Raw genomic sequence first — 7,346 nt, forward strand, 5'->3', positions numbered from 1 at the left:
AAAAATAACAAGAATAATAATTAGAGTGAAAAAGAGCAATTGAAGTAAAAAAGAACACTAGGTACCTTTGTCTGTTTGTTTGCTTCCCCTACTTTTCTACACATCGATCCATAAACTAGACAAAGTGGAGTTTGGTCCTTATGGCATTCCCAATCCCACTGTCACCCCTCATAAGCTACATTTTTATACAACTGTCTTCGAGATTCATGGGTTCTGGGTTGTAGTTTAATAGTTTCAGGTATCCACCACCAGCTACCCCAATTCTTTACAACCTAAAAAAGGTTGTCTAAAGTGTGCGTAAGAGTGCCCACCAGAGTGATCTCTCGGCTCGTTTTGGAATCTCTCTGCCACTGAAGCTTATTTCATTTCCTTTCACATCCCCCTTTTGGTCAAGAAGATGTTCTCCATCCCACGATGCCGGGTCTACATTCCTCCCCGGGAGTCATATTCCACGTTGCCAGGGAGATTCACTTCCCTGGGTGTCTGATCCCACGTAGGGGGGAGGGCAGTGATTTCACCTTTCAAGTTGGCTTAGCCAGAGAGAGAGGGCCACATCTGAGCAACAAAGAGGCATTCAGGAGGAGACTCTTAGGCACAAATACAGGGAGGCCTAGCCTCTCCTTTGCAGCAACCGTCTTCCCAAGGGTAAAACTTATGGTAGAGGGCTCAACCCATCAAACCACCAGTCCCCTATGTCTGTGGTCATGTTAGCAACCATGGAGGTGGGGTAGGCGAATACCCCTGCATTCTCCACAGGCTCCTCAAGGGGGCACTACATCGTTTTTTGTTTTTTTTTTTCCCCTTGTTTGTCTTTTTTCTTTTTTTTTTTTTTTTAACTTTCCCTTCTTTTTTCAAATCAACTGTATGAAAAAAAAAGTTAAAAAGAAAACAAACATACAATAAAAGAACATTTCAAAGAGACCATAGCAAGGGAGTAAGAAAAAGACAACTAACCTAAGATAACTGCTTAACTTCCAACATGTTCCTACTTTACCCCAAGAAAGTTACATACTATAGCAACATTTCAGTGAACTTGTTCCTACTACATCCATCAGAAATTAACAGACCATAGTCATTTCTGGGCATCCCCAGAACGTTAAATAGCTTATCTGTTCTTCTTGGATTATTGTTCCCCCTTCCTTAATTTCTCTCTACTGCTAGTTCCCCTACATTCTACATTATAAACCATTTGTTTTACATTTTTCAAAGTTCACATTAGTTGTAGCATATAATATTTCTCTTTTTGTGCCTGGCTTATTTCGCTCAGCATTATGTCTTCAAGGTTCATCCATGTTGTCATATGTTTCACCAGATCGTTCCTTCTTACTGCCGCGTAGTATTCCATCGTGTGTATATACCACATTTTATTTATCCACTCATCTGTTGATGGACATTTGGGTTGTTTCCATCTCTTGGCAATTGTGAATAATGCTGCTATGAACATTGGCGTGCAGATATCTGTTCGTGTCACTGCTTTCCGATCTTCCGGGTATATCCCGAGAAGTGCAATCGCTGGATCGAATGGTAGCTCTATCTCTAGTTTTCTAAGGAACTGCCAGACTGACTTCCAGAGTGGCTGAACCATTATACAGTCCCACCAACAATGAATAAGAGTTCCAATTTCTCCACATCCCCTCCAGCATTTGTAGTTTCCTGTTTGTTTAATGGCAGCCATTCTAACCGGTGTTAGATGGTATCTCATTGTGGTCTTAATTTGCATCTCTCTAATAGCTAGTGAAGCTGAACATTTTTTCATGTGTTTCTTGGCCATTTGTATTTCCTCTTCAGAGAACTGTCTTTTCATATCTTTTGCCCATTTTATAATTGGGCTGTCTGTACTATTGTCATTGAGTTGTAGGATTTCTTTGTATATGCAAGATATCAGTCTTTTGTCAGATACATGGTTTCCAAAATTTTTTCCCATTGAGTTGGCTGCCTCTTTACCTTTTTGAGAAATTCCTTTGAGGTGCAGAAACTTCTAAGCTTGAGGAGTTCCCATTTATCTATTTTCTCTTTTGTTGCTTGTGCTTTGGTTGTAAAGTCTAGGAAGTGGCCTCCTAATACAAGGTCTTGAAGATGTTTTCCTACATTATCTTCTAGGAGTTTTATGGTACTTTCTTTTATATTGAGATCTTTGGTCCATTTTGAGTTAATTTTTGTGTAGGGGGTGAGGTAGGGGTCCTCTTTCATTCTTTTGGATATGGATATCCAACTCTCCCAGCCCCATTTGTTGAAAAGACCATTATGGCTCAGTTCGGTGACTTTGGGGGCCTTATCAAAGATCAGTCGGCCATAGATCTGAGGGTCTATCTCTGAATTCTCAATTCGATTCCATTGATCTATATGTCTATCTTTGTGCCAGTACCATGCTGTTTTGGCAACTGTGGCTTTATAATAAGCTTCAAAGTCAGGGAGTGTAAGTCCTCCCACTTCGTTTTTCTTTTTTAAAGTGTCTTTAGCAATTCGAGGCATCTTCCCTTTCCAAATAAATTTGATAACTAGCTTTTCCAAGTCTGCAAAGTAGGTTGTTGGAATTTTGATTGGGATTGCATTGAATCTGTAGATGAGTTTGGGTAGAATTGACATCTTAATGACATTTAGCCTTCCTATCCATGAACATGGAATATTTTTCCATCTTTTAAGGTCCCCTTCTATTTCTTTTAGTAGAGTTATGTAGTTTTCTTTGTATAGGTCTTTTACATCTTTGGTTAAGTTTATTCCTAGGTACTTGATTTTTTTAGTTGCTATTGAAAATGGTATCTTTTTCTTGAGTGTCTCTTCAGTTTGTTCATTTCTAGCATATAGAAACATTACTGACTTATGTGCATTAATCTTGTATCCCGCTACTTTGCTAAATTTGTTTATTAGCTCTAGTAGGTGTATCGTTGATTTCTCAGGGTTTTCTAGATATAAGATCATATCATCTGCAAACAATGACAGTTTTACTTCTTCTTTTCCAATTTGGATGCCTTTTATTTCTTTGTCTTGCCGGATTGCCCTGGCTAGCACTTCCAGCACAATGTTGAATAACAGTGGTGACAGCGGGCATCCTTGTCTTGTTCCTGATCTTAGAGGGAAGGCTTTCAGTCTCTCACCATTGAGTACTATGCTGGCTGTGGGTTTTTCATATATGCTCTTTATCATGTTGAGGAAGTTTCCTTCAATTCCTACCTTTTGAAGTGTTTTTATCAAAAACGGATGTTGGATTTTGTCAAATGCTTTTTCAGCATCTATTGAGATGATCAATTGATTTTTCCCTTTCGAGTTTTTAATGTGTTGTAATACATTGATTGTTTTTCTTATGTTGAACCATCCTTGCATGCCTGGAATGAACCCCACTTGGTCATGGTGTATGATTTTTTTAATGTGTCTTTGGATTCGATTTGCAAGTATTTTGTTGAGGATTTTTGCATCTATATTCATTAGGGAGATTGGCTGGTAGTTTTCCTTTTTTGTAGCATCTTTGCCTGGTTTTGGTGTTAGATTGATGTTAGCTTCATAAAATGAGTTAGGTAGTGTTCCATTTTTTTCAATGTTTTGAAAGAGTTTGAGTAAGATTGGTGTCAGTTCTTTCTGGAAAGTTTGGTAGAATTCCCCTGTGAAGCCATCTGGCCCTGGGCATTTATTTGTGGGAAGATTTTTGATGACTGATTGGATCTCTTTGCTTGTGATGGGTTGGTTGAGGTCTTCTATTTCTTCTCTGGTCAGTCTAGGTTGTTCATATGTTTCCAGGAAATTGTCGATTTCTTCTACATTATCCAGTTTGTTGCCATACAGTTGTTCATAATATCCTCTTATAATTTTTTTAATTTCTTCAGGATCTGCAGTTATGTCACCTTTTTCATTCATTATTTTGTTTATATGGGTCTTCTCTCTTTTTGATTTTGTCAGTCTAGCTAGGGGCTTGTCAATCTTGTTGATCTTCTCAAAGAACCAACTTTTGGTGATATTTATCCTTTCTATTGTTTTTTTGTTCTCTATGTCATTTGTTTCTGCTTTAATCCTTGTTATTTCTTTTCTTGTACTTGGTTTAGGATTGGTTTGCTGTTCATTTTCTAGCTTCTTCAGTTGATCCATTAGTTCTTTGATTTTGGCTCTTTCTTCCTTTTTAATATATGCGTTTAGTGCTATAAATTTCCCCCTTACCACTGCTTTTGCTGCATCCCATAGGTTTTGGTATGTTGTGTTCTCATTTTCATTCGTCTCTATATATTTAGCAATTTCTCTTGCTATTTCTTCTTTAACCCACTGATTGTTTAGGAGTGTGTTGTTTAACCTCCAGGTATTTGTGAATTTTCTAAGTCTCTGATGGTTATTGACTTCTAATTGTATTCCATTGTGGTCAGAGAATGTGCTTTGAATAATTTCAATCTTTTTAAATTTATTGAGGCTTGTTTTATGTCCCAGCATATGATCTATTCTGGAGAAAGTTCCGTGAGCACTAGAAAAGTATGTGTATCCTGTTGATTTGGGATGTAATGTCCTGTAGATGTCTGTTAAATCTAATTCATTTATCAGATTGTTTAGGTTTTCAATTTCCTTATTGGTCTTCTGTCTGGTTGATCTATCTATAGGAGAGAGTGATGTGTTGAAGTCTCCCACAATTATTGTGGAAACATCAATTGCTTCCTTTAGTTTTGCCAATGTTTCTCTCATGTATTTTGTGGCACCTTGATTGGGTGCATAGACATTTACGATTGTTATTTCTTCTTGCTGAATTGCCCCTTTTATTAGTATGTAGTGGCCTTCTTTGTCTCTCAAAACATCCCTGCATTTGAAGTCTATTTTATCTGAGATTAATATTGCTACACCTGCTTTCTTTTGGCTGTAGCTTGCATGAAATATTTTTTTCCATCCTTTCACTTTCAGTTTCTTTGTGTCCCTGTGTCTAAGATGAGTCTCTTGTATGCAACATATTGATGGTTCATTTTTTTTGATCCATTCTGCGAATCTATATCTTTTAATTGGGGAGTTTAATCCATTTACATTCAACGTTAAAACCGTGAAGGCATTTCTTGAATCGGCCATCTTATCCTTTGGATTATGTTTGCCATATTTTTCCCTCTCTCTATTAATATCCTTTATTGTTCCCATACCGAATCTCTTTAGTACTGAACCTTTCTCCAAGTCTCTCTGTCCTGTCTTTGTTTCTCTGTCTGTAGGGCTCCCTTTAGTATCTCCAGTAGGGCAGGTCTCTTGTTAGCAAATTCTCTCAGCATTTCTTTGTCTGTGAAAAATTTAAGCTCTCCCTCAAATTTGAAGGAGAGCTTTGCTGGATAAAGTATTCTTGGCTGGAAATTCCTCTCACTCAGAATTTTAAATATATCGTGCCACTGCCTTCTCGCCTCCATGGTGGCTGCTGAGTAGTCACTACTTAGTCTTATGCTGTTTCCTTTGTATGTGGTGAATTGCTTTTCTCTTGCTGCTTTCAGAACTTGCTCCTTCTCTTCTATGTTTGACAGTGTGATCAGTATATGTCTCGGAGTGGGTTTTTTTGGATTTATTCTATTTGGAGTTCGCTGAGCATTTATGATTTGTGTATTTATGTTGTTTAGAAGATTTGGGAAGTTTTCCCCAACAATTTCTTTGAATACTCTTCCTAGACCTTTACCCTTTTCTTCCCCTTCTGGGACACCAATGAGTCTTATATTCGGACGTTTCATATTATCTATCATATCCCTGAGGTCCATTTCGAGTTTTTCAATTTTTTTCCCCATTCTTTCTTTTATGTTTTCATTTTCCATTCTGTCATCTTCCAGGTCACTGATTCGTTGTTCAACTTCCTCTAGTCTTGTACTATGAGTGTCCAGAATCTTTTTAATTTGGTCAACAGTTTCTTTAATTTCCATAAGATCATCCATTTTTTTATTTAGTCTTGCAATGTCTTCTTTATGCTCTTCTAGGGTCTTCTTGATTTCCTTCATATCCCGTACTAGGGTCTCATTGTTCATCTTTAGTTCTTTGAGTAGCTGCTCTAGGTGTGTCTCTTCTGGTCTTTTGATTTGGGTGCTTGGGCTTGGGTTATCCATATCGTCTGGTTTTTTCATGTGCTTTATAATTTTCTGTTGTTTTTGGCCTCGTGGCATTTGCTGACCTTGATAGGGTTCTTTTAGGGTTTGTAGACCAGTTGAAGTCCTTATCTCTAATTTATCAGATCTACAGCTTCGTGGAGTACACTTTCTCTAACTAACCAGCAGGTGGCGTCCACGAGCCACCTGTTCTCCACAAGCCAGATCTCCCCTGCTTAGCCTTTTTGGTGAGTGGGGGAGTGAGTCTTGTGGGGCCCAATTGGTGTCCCAAGCTTGCGTGTGTTGTTGGTGTTGCCTGCCCTGTATGTGGGGCGTGTTTCTGGGCAGTCGGGGAGGGGGGGTGGCCCTAACAATCAAATCTCCCTGATGATCCTAGAGTTTTAAAGCTACTGCAATAGTCTAATCCTTCAGTTCAGTCCTGCCACAGTTTGTCTCTGCCACTGACCCACAAGTCTTTGGTATTGGCGTATGGCTCCTGAGACTTGCAAGTGGGCCCCTCTTCCAGGCTGTGCACCCCGGGTCCTCTGTTGAGGGATGACTGTGCTATGTCACAGGTGAGTGCCGTCCCCCCAGGGCAGTTCTGGGCTGCTGGGCTGTGTTGGGAGGCTCCCAGTCTGCTCAAATGATGGCTGAATGGGGCTCTGTTAATTCACACTGCTCCCCCTTCCCAGCTCTGGGACATTCAGCTGAGGTTGCAGGGAAGGCTAATGTCCACGCCCAGTTTTGTGGTGTGTGCCTGTTATTTGAAGCACTTCCGTCACACTGGGTTGTCTGGGGCAACTCTGGGCTATGGGGCTGGCGATGGGCAGGAGTGTTTCCTGTCCACCAGGATGGTGGCTATGAGCGGACACCCCCCTTTTCTTGGGAAGTTGTGTTGTTTAGTGAATTTTCTCAGCCACTGGATTATTGCCTTTTGTCTCAGAGCTCTCTTAGTTCTGCTCTTGACTTGACGTGCCCAAATTTCAATTCTTTGAAGCTTTCTGTATTGAGCTTCTTAGAGTAATTGTTTTAGAAAAAGCAAAAAGGATTAAAAAAAAAAAAAAAAACGGCCCTCCTCAGAGATCTAATGGGTTATTGAAATGCTAATAGACAAAGCAACCAGGGCCATTAAGGAAAGGTGCCCAGGGCAGAGAGATCAGCCTTGCTTCGGGATTTGCATATGCGCCTCAAGGCCTGATCTCCGCCCTTCCCCTTTCTGTGTTCACCAGAACTCCAAAAATCCTCTGCTTTTATTTTGGAGTTTTTCGTGTTGTTTTTTTTCTATGCCTGTCTCCTCTCTGCTGGGCTGGCTGCTCTCAGAGTCTCTGGTGTCTGGCC

Source organism: Choloepus didactylus, chromosome 23 (genome assembly GCF_015220235.1).
Source record: "Choloepus didactylus isolate mChoDid1 chromosome 23, mChoDid1.pri, whole genome shotgun sequence".
NCBI lineage: Eukaryota > Metazoa > Chordata > Mammalia > Pilosa > Megalonychidae > Choloepus > Choloepus didactylus.